The sequence below is a fragment of the Lathyrus oleraceus genome, chromosome 7 (genome assembly GCF_024323335.1).
Source record: "Lathyrus oleraceus cultivar Zhongwan6 chromosome 7, CAAS_Psat_ZW6_1.0, whole genome shotgun sequence".
Classification (NCBI taxonomy): domain Eukaryota; kingdom Viridiplantae; phylum Streptophyta; class Magnoliopsida; order Fabales; family Fabaceae; genus Lathyrus; species Lathyrus oleraceus.
In genome coordinates, this window is record NC_066585.1 from 329,255,207 (window position 1) to 329,273,980 (window position 18,774).

Below are 18,774 nucleotides of genomic sequence, written 5' to 3' on the forward strand. Positions count from 1 at the left end.
TCATGACATTGTACTAACCATTTGAAGGACTTAGGGATTTAACTTTGCTCTGTTAAACAGGCTATGGCTTTCAGGAAGACCATCCGGATCAATCTTGTAGCGATCTCTCCTCAACTCAAGAATTTAGTGTCAGAGCTTCCCGATCATGCTCAGTTCATCAAGAAACATGGTTCTCTCCTCAATTTAGTTACCACCGGTTTCAAAGAAGATATGATGAGAGTTCTATTCCAGTTCTTCGATCCTAAACATCATTGCTTCACCTTCCCAGATTATCAGTTGGTACCCACATTAGAAGAATTCTCCAGGCTGCTCGGGATGCCTATCCTTGATCAAACACCTTTCAGTGGTTTAGAAAAGATTCCGAAGTCTAAAGAAGTCGCCGCGGTTTTACACATGACAAAGTCCGACATTGAAACTAATTGGGTAACAAGAAGTGGAGTTAAGGGTTTACTTGCCAAATTTCTGATAAATAAGACCCGAGAATTCCTAAAAGTTATGAATGTCCATGCTTTCGAAGATGTTCTAGCACTACTAATCTATGGTTTGGTTCTATTTCCTAATCCGGATCAATTCATAGACATGAATGCTGTTAAGATATTTCTCACTCATAACCCTGTGCCCACCTTGCTTGGAGACATTTTGCATTCCCTTCACACTCGTACTATGAAAAGGCAAGGGACTCTCATGTGCTGCGTACCTTTATTATCTAGGTGGTTTATTTCGCACCTTCCTCAATCAGTCTTGAAGAGTGAGCAAAATTTGAAATGGTCTCAAAGGATAATGTCGCTCTCCCATTCAGACATCCATTGGTGTCCCCAACCCAAAGAAAATATTATCATCATTGACCGTTGTGGAGAATTCTCTAACGTACCACTCCTGGGGATAAGAGGAGGTATTACTTATAACCCAGCTTTAGCCCTACGACAGTTTGGTTATGCTCGAAGAGATGGTCCACATGAAATAATTATTCAAGGCACTGTGTTTGACTATGACAACGATTCTCAAGGTCTCCGTCAAAGGTTTGTACGAGCTTGGGGCATGGTGAAAAGAAGCACGTTAGGACAGAAAAACTCTATTCCTATGGAACCTTATCTCAGATGGGTACGCACAAGAGCTCGTGAACTTGTCATGCCATATCTTGCAGTCGGACCGCTGATTGTTGAACCAGGAGTTGAAGGAGGTACTCCTCAGATCATTCCTTATCCAGATATGCCTACCAATGTTGAAGAATTGAAGGGATCCTGGATCCAGTTGAGAGAGGAAAGGGATACTTTTGAAGCCCAGCTCCGTGTTGAAAGGAAGAAAGTGTTAGAACTTACCAGCCAGCTTAATGAGGAACGAAGACTCAATGCATATCTTCGCCCAAAAAGAAGCCGTCCCTGGGAGACTTGAACTTTCATTGTATTTTTATTATTTTGTAACGAACATTGATTAAAGAGATTATTAATAAAAGTTTCTCTCTTTTGGTGGTTTACGCAAAGTTAAATTCTAAAAGTCCTTGAAAACATTTCATACATTGCATAACATAACATAACATTGCATAACAGGTATTCTAAAAGATCAATGTTCTCACGGTCTTCCTTCTAAACAGAAAAAATGGCTCTCGAACAAACTGTCAAAGATCTCCAGGCTCAGAATGCCCAATTCCAGGAGATGATCTTGAACTTATCCAAGGGGCAGGAGGAGCTGAAGGCTCTCTTGCTCGAAAAGAAGAAAGACAAGAAAGCTGTGAGTTACATCAACCCGGGAAGAAGGCTTAAAGGACAGGCCGCAGGAGTCAAGATTAGAATTCCGAAGGATCAAGAAGAGGAGACAGAAAATGATTCGAAAGAGGAGAATGTTGATCCCTTCAACCCTGAGGACGACGATGAAGATTATGAAAATGAACAGTATTCTCCAAAAGATGATAAGTATAAGTTGCTGGAAGAACGCATGCTAGCTATGGAGGGTCAGAAGGCGCCCGGTCTGGATTTTGAAGGCTTAGGTCTGGTCTCTGATGTGGTCATTCCCCGCAAATTCAAGGTCCCCGCTTTCACTAAGTACGATGGTGCGTCTTGTCCTCAGATGCATCTGAGAGCTTATGTGAGAAAGATTCAGCCGTATACCACTGATAGGAAGTTGTGGATCCATTTCTTCCAAGAGAGTCTGTCTGGCACACAGTTGGAGTGGTATTATCAGCTCGAGAGCTCTAACATCCACACCTGGACTGATTTAGCGACAGCTTTCTACAAGCATTACCAGTATAATTCTGAATTAGCGCCTACTCGGCTACAGTTGCAGAATATGACTATGGGCTCTAAAGAAAGCTTCAAAGAATATGCTAAAAAATGGAGAGATTTGGCTGGCAGAGTCAAACCCCCTATGGCTGATCGAGAATTAGTGGACATGTTCATGGGTACACTGACTGGCCCATTCTACAGCCATCTATTGGGAAGTTCCTCATCGGGTTTCACTGAACTTATATTAACAGGTGAACGTGTTGAAAGTGGCATTCGAAGTGGAAAGATACAAGTGGCTACTTCTGCAAGCACCAAAAAGTCCTATCAAGAGAGGATTGAATCAAATGTTGTGTACGGTGAAAGGGGTCATAACAAGAAAAACCGTGACCATACCATTGGAGCAGTTACGATTGCAGCACAACCATCTCAAAACTTCCAGCACAGACAAGACAGGCCAAGAAGGCAGTTTACCAAGATCAATATGACTTTAGCACAAGCACTGCAGGGTATGCTAAAGGCAAATTTAATTACCCTCAGAGATCCTCCTGCAAATCCCAACACTGCTTCTCCTCGTTATAATCCCAATGCCAGGTGTGCATATCACTCCGATAGCCCCGGGCATGATACAAACGATTGTTGGTTGTTGAAGAATAAGATTCAGGATATGATCGACGCTGGAGAAATTGAATTTGATCCTCCGAAGACTCCTAATGTCATCACTGCTCCTCTGCCTAATCATGACAAGACTGTTAATGTTGTAGAAGATGTTGATAGCGATTGCGACTTGGATAGCTGGATTTTCCCAACAATTGGTGACGGACTCAATAATTGGAAGGTTGAAGACACTATCCCGATTTCCTTTAGTCAGGAGTAATTGTTATTGCTATTTTAGTGTTGCAAATTTTTAATTTTTACAATTGAACTCCTTAAAGCATTGTGCCTATACCCGGGGCACAAATAGCTAATTTGTTAAGGGTTTTGTCATTTTCATAAGCATATTCACATTCAATAAATCAATGGACTTTTTGCATTCAAATATTGCGCTCTTTATCTTTCCTGTCATCTTTCAAACAAGCTATGCTTTCTTACACACACTCACGTAACAAATTGCAGATCCATATCCACTCTGGATCCTGTTGATAATAATTCTGCTACTGTTCATTATGACTTTGAAAATCCGATCTACCAAGCCGAGGATGGAAGTGAGGAAGATTGTGAAGTCCCTGGAGAGCTTGCAAGACTGTTGTGGCAAGAAGAAAAGACCATACAGCCGCATCAAAATTGTAAATCTGGGTACTGAAGTGGACAAGAAGGAAGTCAGAGGTTTCTTGGGACGCTTGAATTACATTGCCCGATTTAGCTCCCATTTGACTGCTACCTGCAAACCCATCTTCAAATTACTGAGAAAAATCAAGAGATGATATGGAATGATGAATGTCAGGGAGCTTTTGACAAAATCAAGAAGTATCTCCAAGAACCTCCAATTCTGATGCCACCAGTTGAAGGAAGACCTCTAATCATGTATTTGACCGTTTTAGAAAATTCAATGGGGTGTGTGTTGGGGCAACATGACGAGTCTGGTCGAAAAGAGCATGCAATATACCACCTTAGCAAAAAGTTTACCGACTGTGAAACAAGATACTCACTGCTCGAGAAAACTTGCTGTGCTTTGGCTTGGGCTGCTCGCCGACTAAGACAGTATATGTTGAATCATACCACTTTATTGATTTCTAAGATGGATTCTATCAAATATGTATTTGAGAAACCTGCTGTCTCCTGAAAGAGCTATCACTGATAATGGTGCTCATTTGAACAACAAGATGATTACTGAACTCTGCACGCAGCTCAAAATAAAACACCATAATTCTGAATTGGCGACTTGGTAATAAAGCGTATCATTCTACCACAAGGTGATTTTAGAGGCAAATGGACTCCCACATACGAAGGGCCATTTGTAGCTAAGAAGGTATTCTCTGGTGGAGCCATGATGCTTGCTACCATGGATGACGAAGAGTCCCCGCATCCCGTGAACACAGACATAGTTAAAAAAATACTACGCATGTACACCCGGCAAGTTGAAAACCTGAAAAGGCGGCTTGGGCAAGAAAGGGTATCCTGGTGGACTGAAAACCTGAAAAGGCGGTCCAGGCAAAAATTAGGGATTAAAGCGTATGACTATGTCCCGTTCTAGGTCAGCTTCACCCAAGTCAAAGGGACTGAACAAGCCAATCACTTCTATCCGACAGCAGGAGATGAGAGGCTTGAAGACATAATGACAGTAGTGAAATTAAAATCAATAGGACTTTTTCTTCATAGCTTTTTCTTTATTTTCTTGACAATTTCCTCTTACTAGGATCTCTGTCTCCTTGTACTCAAATTGCCTGTTTATAGGCCCTCTTTCAAAATCGATACAATTTTATTTCCAAAAAGACGCTGTTGTTTTACTTTCTCTGTTTTGTTTGCATAAACGTCCATTGATTTAATTTGAATTAATATATGCATTTGAATATGATCGATGTTTATCAAAAATACATGCATAAAACAGAAATAGCAATTACTAAAAGACTTTAGGGTCGAGGATAAAGTCTAACCATGCTTTCCGATGAATCCAGTTGCTAATTCTATTCCCCAGCAAAACCAGTTATTTCCCAAAAGAAATTGGCACTACTAGACAGACTGGTCATCTCTTTTATCCCCAGCCAGGTCCTGTCGAATATTTCTACCATTAGGCAAGAAACCAAATATCCCCAGCTAAGAAAGAGTCATCAATACAAATATCTCCAACCAGAACATGGGGATTTATTTTCCCCTGGCAAAAAATTTCAGACGCATAATTCATTCATGCATCATTTCACATCATATACATGCATGCAGTGTTCGCATTTATTTTCAAAAGCATAAAACATATCATGCATCATGACATGGCATGAGCCTAACTTTTTTAAGGTTAATTATCCACCCGATACAGTCAAAATAAAGGTTCATTCGGACGGACACCCTCATCGGTTACATTTTAGATTCAGATGCATCTTTCAGATATAATCCATATGGATGTTCATTTTGATGAGCATTCTGACATCCTCCTAATGATGGCATCTTTAAGCCCATCCCAAACATTTATTGCAAATACAACATATACAAATATTATCAGATATAGCCTAACGTACGGTTCATTCTGATTCAGCCTAACGTATGGTTCCCTCAACTGTTCCAATGCGGTCTAGCGTACGATCCATTTGGATGTTCATCCCCTCAGATACTGCCTAGCGTACGGTACATTCTGAAGTGTAGTCTAGTGTATGACTACCCCCTTTTATCATCAGATACAGCCTAACGAACGACTCATTCTGCTACTCAGATACGATCTAGCGTACGATCCATTCTGATCTTCATTCCTCAGATACTGCCTAGCGTACGGTACATTCTGAAGTGTAGTCTAGCGTACGACTACCTTTTATCATCAGATACAGCCAAACGGAAGGCTCATTCTGCTACTCAGATACGATCTAGCGTACGATCCATTCTGACCTTTATTTCTCCAGATACAACCTAACGGACGGCTCATTCTGCAACTCAGATACGATCTAGCGTACGATCCATTCTGATTCTTACTTCATCAGATACAGCCAAACGGAAGGCTCATTCTGCTACTCATATACGATCTAGCGTACAATCCATTCTGACCTTTATTTTTCCAGATACAGCCTAACGGACGGCTCATTCTGCAACTCAGATACGATCTAGCGTACGATCCATTCTGATTCTTACTTCGTCAGATACAGCCTAACGTACGGCTCATTCTGCAACCCGGATACGATCTAGCGTACGATCCATTCTGATTCGTATTTCGTCAAATACAGCCTAACGTACGGCTCATTCTGCAATTCAGATACGATCTAGCGTATGATCCATTCTGATCCTTTATCCCTAGTGAAGTCGACAGCCTAATGGATGACTCACTATACGGTCTAGAGTACGACCCGGTGTGGCATCCATGTCTTCAAATTGGTCTGATGTACGACGCACTCTGAAGCTCTCATCATCAAACTTCCTGGATGGCATCTTTAAGCCCATCTCCATCAAGACTAACTTTTAATTAACAAGTGCAAATTTTTGGGGCATTCTAAGTGTTCAATAATCTTCCACCTCTAGACCACGAATGGCATACATACCATTCTAATTCTCTCGGTTTAAGAATATTGAACAGGGGCAGCTGTCATACCCCAAAATTTTCCCGTTAATCTTACAAGACATTTTTCAAGGCACTCCAACTCATTTTTCAAGACATTGATCTTAAAGGAACAAAGACCCAGCGCACAGGTGGTCAAATCCAGAAAATGACTTAAACTGGCTTGCTCGCTAGGCGAGCAAAATCCTTCGCCTAGCGAACCCTTCGCTGCACTACTCGCCTAGCGAAGCTTGCGAATACCAGAAATTTTGGGCTTCATTCTGAGCCCATTAGGTCACAAAAACTATTATAAATACCAAGACCTCATTCAGAAAAAGGATATAGACAGACGGAAGAAAGAAAAAACGGAGACAGACAGCAAACCCTGGAGGCTAACCAAGAGAATTCAGAGCAACCCTAAAGGAAACCCCGAAGGAAACACATCTGCACCAAGGTTACCTCCGCCCAACTCAATCCAGCACCAACCCTAAGAGTGATCTGCCAATTCAACATTGCAATTCAATTGCAAACAGGTTTGCCTTACCACTACCGCTTTATGCTCCCAATTTACATGTGACATAATGATTGAATTTATAAATATATCTTAGTTTTTGCATGTGGATTTAAGTATGCATGGATGCCTTGAATGTTTAACCATGTAATTTCTGTAATGGATGCCATAGGGTTTGGAGCTTGCTGAAATCGTACTGTTATTAAAATCAAAACCCGCAGCCGTTCGCTAGCACATCGCTAAGCGAACATGTAGCGAGTGTTCGCCAAGCCTTCGCTAGGCGAGGCAGTAGCGAACATGACAGTCGCTGATTTTTTTTCTGTTATGTTCTGTGTTTATCTGACATGTCCTATCATAGTTGTGTATTATTTGCCTGACATTATTGCTGCTGCGATTCCTTTGTTCGGTGCAACTATTGATTGCACCCCATTTGGTATTCTAACCTGTTTGCTGAATTTTGTGAGGTCTCACATATTCCCGAAGAAGGTAGCTTGCTAGGTATTCCATTTTATTTGTGGGATACCCTTGTGGAGATTCATCTTAATTACCTAGCTGATTACGAATGTTGCCTTTAAATATATGATCTTGGCCCTCTCTTTGTTGCCTTACGGTATTACGGTCATGTCCCGCGAATGTGGGGATAACTTAGCAAAGACCCTTTGGTTAAATCATCATAGTCCCTCGAATGTTGCCTTCGAATACATGATTTTGTCCCTCGATGACCCTTCGTGGTAGCCTACGGTTAAATGATGATCGTCCCTTCGAATGCTAAGGTATCCTTACAAATGTTGCCTTCAATGACCAATCGACGACCCTACGATGTCCCTTTACATCCAAAGGACAAGACTACTTACTTCTCAATAGTAAGGACAGTTTTACCTTCATAAGGATAGGAAATACCCATAAAGACCTTGGGTAGGTATAACTCTTAAATGCTGACTCACAACTTAAAATAATTTTCACACCTCACACTTTGCAAAACATCTATTAGAAAATCACCACTTGGTATACATTCGTACTAGAATCATTGCCAAGTTATATTTTTCTAAACAACTTTCAAAATTAAACGAGATAAATACTTTGTATACATTCGTACAAGAATCATTACAAAGTTAAACTCTCTTTTCAAAACATTTTCTAAACAGTTCTCAAACACTTTTTTCGGACAAGAAAAACATAAGTGATCAAGCAATTAAGAGCCCATGGATAACCATGGATACAAAGGGTGCTAACACCTTCCCTTTGTATAATGTACCCCCCGAACCCAAAATCTAATCAAGGTCTTTCCTGTTCTTTTCCGCCTTTCCTTATTGGATAAAAGAAAAGTCGGTGGCGACTCTTGCAATCCGCGACATTTGCTTTCCAAAGCAAAAACACACCAAAAGTCAGTTCACCGTATAACACTAAGAGACAACTATATGATGGGTGAATGTCCATAACCTGGAAGGTAATCTGGAAATCACTTGGTCCGATCTTGACTGGGAGATCAACTTCCCCAATCACAGTTTTGCGAGACCCATCGAAAGCCTTCACAACTACTCCACTCTGCCTCATTGGAGGCCCTTGATATGATAGCTTCGAGAGAGTGGACTTTGGCAATACGTTCAATGGCGTCGTCTCTACAACCCATAGATATATGTAATTCCAAGTTGTGGTCTCTTCCCTCCTCAGGGAGATCAGAGTCACAAAAGCTCAGGTTGTTACAAGCAGTAATGTTTGCAACAATACTATCGAATTGCTTCAAAGTGACATCGTGATCCACATATGCCACATCCAACACCTTCTGCAGAGCCTCTCAATGTGGTTCTGAATTTAAGAGTAAGGATAACATAGATATTTTGGATGGCGTTTGTAGAAGTTGGTCTATAACATTGTACTCGCTCCTTTTGATGAGTCTCAGCATCTCATGACAGTCTTGTTTCACATTGCCACTCGGGCCAACAAAAGTAAGAGTTTTCAGTACGGAGGAGGGCTTAACAGCAAGTGCCGGATTCGAAGAATTCACAGCGTTCCCGATCGGGCGTTCAACAAAATCAGCATTGATTTGAGGCTTCGGCGGTGCTGAAAATACACGGCCACTACGGGTCAAACCGCTAACATCGACAATATTCACAACAGAAGAACAGGGCAAGGACACCTCTTTCCCATTCTCTACTGCTACGGTGTTGTAGCGATAGGGAACTGCCTTTTCAGAAGAGTAAGGCACAGGACCAGCAGGCTTAATGATCAGAGTGGGAGAAGCCTTCTGCTTGTTACCATTGTACTTGATGATAACAGGCTCGGGTATCCGGAACACTGGGGAAATCACGTTGACCTCAGGCTCATTTTCATCAACATTTCTGTTTTGAAGGATCTCAATGACTTCTTCGTCCAGCATTTCCTGAACATCCTTGCGCACCTGGCAACAACCCAATCGGTTAACAGAGCAGACTCGACATCTATCATGGTCATGCTCATAATGACTGTAGTCACACAACAAACGATGCATCTGGACCAGAGACTGTTGAATATGACTGACATATTTGACCTTGTATTTTCCAGGGCAACCCTGGACCATGTTGACAGATTTCCCATGTTCGGGCAATGGGTTCTTCTTCACATTAGGGCCTACGTCCTTAAAACATAGAATACCACACCTCACAAGGTCTTGAACCTTGGTCTTCAAAGGGTAACAATTCTCCACGTCGTGGCCGGGAGCACCAGAATGATAAACACAATGTAACTCAGGCTTATACCACCACTGAGGGTTATCAGGTATAGCCGGGGGGTCTCTCGGAGTAATCAGCTTCCTTTCTATCAAAGAGGGATATAACTCTGCGTACGTCATAAGAATAGGGTCGAAAGTGACCTTTTTCCTTTCGTAATTCGTGCTGGTTTGATTACTGTTTCGAGGCTGGTAGGCCTGCTGCTGCGGTCGGTGCTGTTGTTGCTGATATTGCGGATGTGGTTGCTGATTGTTACTATGTTGCTGATACTATTGATTGTCTCTAAAAACAGGTTCTATATGAGCCACGTGGTGCTGGTTACTGGCGGGACACACAATCTTCCTCTTCACAGAGGGTCTTCTTGGTTTCTCATGGGAGGTCACAGCATGTGCCTCTCCATCTTTCTTCTCTAGTTAACCGTCCTTCACGGACCCCTTCTTCTAGACGCATCCCCATATTCACCATCTTGGTGAAGTCAGAAGGAGCGCTAGCAATCATCCGCTCATAATAAAAAGAACTTAAAGTCTTCAAAAAGATCTTAGTCATCTCTTTCTCCTCTAGCGGAGGCACGATCTGTGCTGCCACCTCTCGCCACCTCTGGGCGTACTCCTTAAATGTTTCTTTATCCTTCTGGGACATGCCTCTCAATTGATCTCTATCGGGAGCCATATCCATGTTGTACTTGTACTGTTTGACGAAGGCTTCGTCGAGATCATTGAAGGATCGAATGTTCGCGCTGTCTAAACCCATGTACCAACGCAAAGCGGCACCGGACAGACTGTCCTGAAAGTAGTGGATGAGTAGTTGGTCATTATCGGTTTGAGTCGACATCTTCCTGGCATACATGACCAGGTGGCTGAGAGGACAAGTATTTCCTTTGTACTTTTCAAAATCAGGGACCTTGAATTTCACAGGGATCTTCACATTTGGAACCAAGCAGAGTTCGGCAGCAGACTTGCCGAAAAGATCCTTCCCTCTGAGAGTTTTCAATTCCTTGCGAAGCTCAAGAAATTGATCGTTCATAGCATCCATCTTCTTATAAACATCTAGACCCTCAGACGGCTCAGAATGATAGATGGTGTCGTCTACCTTGGGCAAAGTATGCACGACAGGAGGAGGAACGGTAAGGACCGGGCTAGATGCCGGCAGGGAAGCAAAGGTGGGAACAGGACCCTCAGGCATGAAATTGGGAGGCATCCCCTACGGGAACCCGATTGGCATGGTTGTTGGAACAAAGTGTGCACTGGCAGCGGGCACAGTAGAGGAGACAATCTCGGAGATAATTGTCCTCTGGGGAGGAGTTGAAGGTGTCGGAGAAGACTGACTCTGGGCAGCCATGAGTGACTCCATTAGGGCAGTCAATCTGGCCACTTCCTCTTTAAGCTTGCGATTCTCTTGCTCTAAGTGATCCATCGGTCTTGAAATGTTGGCTCTAGTGTAGTACCGGTGAGTCAGCTTGTCTTCAAAATAAATGAAGGCCACAAAGTTAGACCACAGGGCAAGGGACCGGAAACAAAACCTGCTTATGCATATGATGCATGCAATGTTTGTGCATATGATTTGTTTTTTATTTCAAAGGAACTTTAGAGTTTTATTTGCAAATTCTGGAAATATTAAGCATTTTATCACATATGGAAATATCTCATCAAATAATATCAGGGAAAGGAAGTGCAACATCGTCAATCATATACAAGAGAAAAGGAAAATAATCATCCTATGGATCCCTAGAAACAATCATCTAAAGCTCGGGACACAGGAAGATAAGATGCGCGAAGCCTCTTCACCTCCCTCTCGTAGGCTGCCTCCATATCGGCCTTCTCTTTGGCGAGTCGATCATACCTCCTCTTCCAGAACTTAGAAGACTGAGGAAGTAGAGAAGTCCATACATCATCAGGGTCATCAATAACCTGATGCTCAAGAAACTCAATCAACGCATCCTTCTCCTTAATTTGCTGAAGCAACTCTTCACGTTCACGGATCCAGGCACGTGAACGGTCTTCGTCTCTCAAATCCTCTGCTCCTTGATTAGGGAGGGTTGAAGGCCCAACCATAATCATAGGTGTAGGTCTCGGATACTCGTAAGGCATGAGATACTCAGACGCCCTCTTCCTAACCCAAACAGTGTAAGGCTCCAAAGCGATGCAATTCTTAGGACCCAACTCTTTCCTTCCTTTCCTATGAATCTTGCGCCAAGCGCAGACCATCCTAGCTTTCAAGCCTTGGGGATCTTTACCATCCTGAAAGAATACACCCTCTAACAGAATGTTATTGGGTTTATCCTTTAAGGGGAACCCAAGCTGCCGACGTGCCAAAACAGGATTGTAGTTAATCCCACCACATGTACCAAGAAGAGGTACATTGGAGAATTCGCCACAAGAGTCAATAATCTGCACACCATCATACACACGGTTATACCAAGAGATATCATCATTAGTGAGAGACATAAGTCTCATGGACCACCGTAGACATTCCTTGTTCTCCTTGAAAGCGACCGTCTGAGGTAAGTGAGAAATAAACCACTTATACAACAGAGGTAAACAACACACAATGACGCCACCACTCTTTGCATTCCTCATATGCAAAGAGAAATAGGTATCGCCCAACAGAGTCGGAACGGGATTAAGAGTAGAGAAGATCCTAATAGCGTTCACATCCACAAACTTGTCGATGTTGGGGAATAATACTAGCCCATAGATGAGAAGTACAAATATGGCCTCAAAGGCGTCCTCACTCATGGCCTTCCCATACATAGTAGCTTGAGCAATGAGGAACTCAGAAGGGAGACCTTGAATTCCTCCTTTGGTAGTCATATGAGCACCAACCAGAGATTCATCTATGTGTAACATGTCAGCTATCTCTTGAGAAGTAGGAATACTCTCCCAGCCACTGAACGGAAACTGATCCAGAATAGGTATACCCACAAGATAAGCATACTCCTCAAGGGTAGGCAAAAGCTGGAAATCCGGAAACGTGAAGCAATGGTACAAGGGATCATAAAACTGCACCAATACACTCACCAATCCTTCATCCACCTGAGTAGTCAGAAGAGGAAGAAGCTTCCCAAAACGAGCCTTGAAACCCAAAGGATCTAATACATAGGATGTCAGATTCCTTAACTCTTTCAAATCTGGTTGCCTGAAGTTGTACTTCTTTGCATTCCTTCTTTGTCTTTCCATGTCTGAAAATTTTGCAAATAAACCCCTTAAGTTCCTTGAAAATTTTCTTATTTATTGATGATATGAATGCAAATGGGTGCATGAATGCATGAATGCAACAATCACACTTAAGGATCAAGCAAAGCACACCAAACAAAGGTCATGGGATGGATCATGTTATCCTTAATATCAACCATCCATTTTGGTGGATTATGGTTTACACCTTATCAACACCCAAGTTCCATTGATATTAAGGATTCATGAACGGATCAACCATGAATCAAGGGTTTGTTGTAAGTCACGCGCATGGAGGTAGGTTAAGAACCACCCAAAAGGGAGTGTACTAGGGTTTAAACATGCCAAACATGTTCTACAAGAGGTTCCCATAGTCATCATCCCATCTTTCGGATATTATTGGAGAAACGACTACTCGTATTCCGAAAATATTCTCAAGAGAGACTCTTATGAGTGTAGTATCGCGTAACAATCGTATCAAATCTTACACTTGAACGACTTTCGCACTACATCCTAAGAATAGGCCAAGATAGGCTTGGTAAACTAAGGTCCTTGGCTTCTAAGGTCTATATTGGAAAGAGTAATGTCTAACCACAACTTACTTGTGTGACATTATTGATCCCAACATAACCTCCACCAAGTGAATGGACTTGCAAGTCAACTTGCTAAGGAATAACTCTACACAAGTCGACAAGACTATGCCATTCTCCTATCCTAAGTGCACTCGAGTCCGGGTATAGAACTCATCTCACAAAGATCACCAAGCATACAAGGAATTAATATTCAAACAATTCAATCATTACATACAATACAGTAATCCCAAATTACACAAAAATATGTCACAAAAAAAATATACAATACAATACAACAAATATGAAAAGTAGGCAAGACCCATTAGGATGTTACATATCCCCAGCAGAGTCGCCATTTTTCTGTAGCGGGGTATTCGTTACCATTAGAGATATTGACTAAATCCAAGGTAAACCATACAAGTCGAGTCGCCACCACACTTCTATTTATCCAAAGGAATGGTTAGAAAGCGAACAAAAACCTAAAAGTTTTATCGAATCAAAAACTAGTAAAAATGTCAGAGATCTGGGTAAGGGGGTTGGTTATGCAATGGGAAGGTATTAGGCACCCAAAGCATCCTAGGTACTCCTAGGGAGCCCTTTTCACATTTGTTGCAAAGGTTGTTATTTTTTTTTGAAAATTTATTTGTGCAAACATGATTGAAGGGATGAGAAAAGTGTGTATGTTTCTCTAATGTACTACTTACTAAAAGAAGGGTCAAAAGAAAATGACTCGCACGGACGTCGTATCCACTGCATACGTATCTCATTTGAATAGGAGAATCAGAGTCTTCTTAGCTCGGCTACCTATGGGTTAAAGAGGAGTGTGCTCGCTAAGACATCGCGTCTTATGCGTACGTATCTCATCTGGGATGAAAATCAGAGTAAAACGTAGTTCAACCACCTATGGGGTAAGGGTTGTGTTTTGGGGTGAACGACGTTACTACGCAATCTACCGGATGCTCGACCTTTGGAGACTTACTCGCCTGTAGTAGAAGGAGATAACGTGTTCTTAGGAGAAGAAAAATCAATGAGTTTGGGGTGTTTAGGGATGCTCATGCAAAAAGGCAGTCCTGGATGAAGGAACCGCGCTACCTTAAATGACATGCCACGAGAGGCTATACGAAACCTAAGAAATCGGTAACATGCGGGAAAAGTAAAGGGATCGAGAGATCTACCGTACGGATAAAGATCCGAAGTAACAACAATTAGATAAATAAGAAACCCAAAGACTCTTCCAAGCTAAACACCATCAAAGAAAGTGAGTCAGTACAGGTAATCGGAATAAACCTCCAGGTGGTATCCCACAAATAAAGTGGAACACCAGGCAAGCCATCTCTGCAAGAGTCATATGAGCCCTCACAAAACAAAACTCAACAAACAGGTTAGAGAAACAAGATAGGGTAATCAAGAGTTGCCCCCAAATCAAAATGTAACCACATGAATCATGCCATTAAAATTCACAAAAAGCTCACAAAAAGCAACCAAGGGTAGGAGGCCTAAACCTCTTGTCAAACACATGCATCAAAAGGGTATCAAATTCACCCATAATACCTCATACATTCAGAGCATTCAAATTAAAAGCATAAAGTAATGGGAATAAGGCAAACCTGACTGGAGAGATCGAATGAAATTGAATTGCTCGGTTGGGTTTGCAAAGCAATCTGAGGGTTTATATGAGAGGGAATTGGTTCTTTGCCGATGAGTTCCCTTCAGTCTCTGGAGGTTGCTCTGAACTTTGTTAGCTCTTCTCTCACTATCTTTTTCCTCAGCCAGGGTAATAGGAATAGAATGGCCTTTTGTTTTACTGAAAATCTGAATTTATAACCTGATTTTTGTGGACCTGTTGGCTCAAATGAGAGAGACCCAAGTCCAAAATTTTCTGTTATATTTTATTTATTTATTTATTTATTTATTTTTATTTATTTTTCGTTTTTTTATTTTTATTTTTATTATTTTTATTTTTTTTCGTTTTTCGTTTTTCGTTTTTTTTACACGTGGGCTTCGCCTAGCGAGCATGACAGTTCATGAACAAACTATTGCTCCTTCACGATTAACGTTTTGACTGACGAATAGACCCCATTTGAACCTGTTGGAAGTATCTCAAGCCATTCCCTTGTGTTGACTGATCATCTAAATAGAACCCACAAAGTGTCTTGGATGATACTCAAGCTTCAAACAAAAGATGTTAGTGACACATTTTTGTGCTTTTGGTTAGTAAACAAAAGTAAGAGAAACAATGATGTATAATTCAAGCATGCTTGGTGATCTCAAACCAATCACAAGGAGTCCCACCCAAAGGCAAAGGGAACCAAGATGCTAAAGATCCTTGAGGCAATGCAAATGCAATGTTATGATGCCATGAGGGATCTTAGGGTCAAAATTGGGGTCTTACAATAATCATCCATTTTAGTTTGACTTTCACCCTTTTCGTTTTCAAGAACGTTATCTTCCTCCTCCTCAAGTTTCACCATTTTAGGTTGATTAATTCCTTCTTCGTCGTCTTTGAGTATGTCTTCTAAAGATAATTTTTCATTATGAAAAAGAAATATCATAGTGAGGTTTGTAAGCTCCCCCTGACTTTTATACTATTAAAATTATTTTTCAACTTAGAATTTCAAAGTTAGATTTGCAAGCTCCCCCTGAATTTAAGACTTAAAATAATCTTAACGTATAAAATATCTCAATCAACATGAAAGAAATAACTTCCCATAACACAGAAGCCTGGTTATAGAAGTATTCTGAATTTACTTGGCTTTGAGCATCAGAAAGTCTGGTTATCAGCCTTTTATCAGAGCTTGATTTGTTAGAACTTATACATGCTTGGTTAACTCAAATTAGATTGGTTAATGCCTTCTGAAAAAGTCTTAACTCCTGAAAAACCTGGTTAACTTTATATATGGTGAACTTATTCAAAGTTCCCATACAGGTTTCAGAGTTAGAAATAAGAATATTGAATACAAATGTTTGGGTGTCAGAAAAAAGAAATAGGTATATCAAAATTGTATCCACTCTTCTACCCCTTTGTCATCAATAAAAAAGAAATACATAGAAAAAGTAAAAACAAAACAAAACTTCAGAGCATATAAGCATCAGAAGCATTAGAGTTTCAAAGCTTTGGATGAGCATAGAGTCAAAGGTGTTGAAGTACATAATCCAGAGCTTGATTAACTAGTAAACTATGTATCTCAAAGTTAGAGTGCACTAGGTTCATAATTTGATGACATCACATGTCATCCATTCAGATTCAGAACTTGAATCTAGTATTTGCACACTAAAAAAATTGATTAGGGTACAAAATTGTTCCCTAAGAGTCTATAAAATGTTATCATCAAAATACAATGCTAGATGCATAACCAAATCTTGTTCTTACAGTCGTCCATCTCTTTCTTTAGGGAAGTCTCAACCTTATTAACCTTGGAAGAAGAATAAGCTAGGGCTTTCTGAACTTCTACCAACTCTTTCTAGATATTTCTTAAGAATTTATTTGTAACTCCAATGACCTCTCCAAGAAGGTGATTTTGCAACAAAATCTAGAAGAATCACCATATGTTTCTATGTCTTTTTAAAGGCCAACAAGTTGGTACCTAATATTGTTTAAATCATAAAGGATGAAATCATATTGGCCATTCAAAACCATATTTTCCTTGGTAGGATTGTTGCGTGCTAACACCTCACCTTGACCAACAATTGCTATGGACACCAAGGTGGCACCCCAATACATCTAAAAGGTTGTCTCTGCAATCAATTTGAGTTTAGTCGTATCTGATAGATTTCAGGTGTAGGCATAATCCCTTTCTGGGAGGAAAGACTGAACTTTCTTAGTAGTACGGATACAATGAAAGGTTGCTATGAAGGTATGATGAACTAAGAGAGTGCAAAATCCAAAGAAATAAAGGAACAAACAAAACAAGAATTTCTGGAGCTCAGGCATGAATAATTGGAGTTTGCAAATTGAAGAGAGAAGTTACAGTTTGCATAAAGAGTGGAAACATACTCAGAAGAATGAAATAACCATTATATAATGGAGCTAAATAAACAAATTGACGATTCAAAATGAAGAGAAAATAGCATATGAAAAACAATAGTCAGTTTTGCCTTGAGATGACAACAGTACTCGAGTACACTTTAGCACCCTAAAGGGAGAACCACACTCCACCCTAGGGAAATAAGGCTACATGTAAGAACAATCCTTTGAAGCATCTCAATTATGAGACTTCTATTTAATGCATTTCTTCCAAGGTAACTCATTTCAGCTTCCTAATTCTTTTCCACTTATGAAAATGAAGAACCCTCCATGAAGATCCCATCATATGGCAACACCGAACGATATCTTGGAAAACTTCTCATTACTATCCTATAGAAACTCTTGGGGCAGTTGTTCTGAGCCGATCATGGACCCAATAACGGGGAGACCTAGTCATCAATCTAAAGTCATAAGGTGTAAAAGATACAATGCACTAACTACATTGAGACGTGCACTCGATCCACACACATATGGTTATTAACCATTAAATATTATATAACGGTTCCTCATGTTCCACACCGGGAAGCATGAGGAAATTTCTAATCGTCCCACATGTATCCTGCACGAGACTTGAGGTATGTTCTAACCAAAATTTACTATACTCTTTTGTGATTCACTCACTAACATGGGTGTTGGAGTGCTAACCTAGAAGGTCCACACCTTATCCACCATATCAAAAACTTGTTTCATAATCATTAACTTGGGCTTTGGAGTGTTAACCTTGCAGGTCATGTTGAGGAAAAAATCCTTTTTGATACTTTGAATATAACAAACTCTTTCGTAAATATAATAATGATTATGATCTTATTTGTTATTTGATGTATTTTCTTGAGTGGAAATAAATAAGACATGTTCATTCATTATCACTTAAGATATTATACTATGGTATAATGATCCTTACAAGAATAGCACCCCTCATTATGAAAAGAAAAGACAAAAAGTATTTGAGGATACAAACACTGAGGATATAGGCACCGAGGATACAAGATATGGGGATACAACCTTCGAGGATACAAACACACCAAGGATACAAGTGTCACAGATACAAGTATAAGGATACAGAAGTTACTTGGGCACCAAGTAACATAAAATATATTTTAAATAGTTATGTGACAAAACACTATGCAATTTATGTCATCTAGTACACAAGGAATAATACTAGTTATCTTTTTAGAGGTGCAACTACCAAGACAAGTCCGAGGACTCAAACACTTACTTGGTCACCAAGCTTAGAGAAAATCAATGCCATATTTATTGATGTGACATAAAGCAACATATGGACTCAAATAAATCCAAGGGTCAAAACACACTTTAGGGTCAAAACACACTTGAGTACCAAAACACAATTGAGCACATAAATCCTTGATTGGTCGCTAAGATTTGAGAAAATTAATATTATATTCAT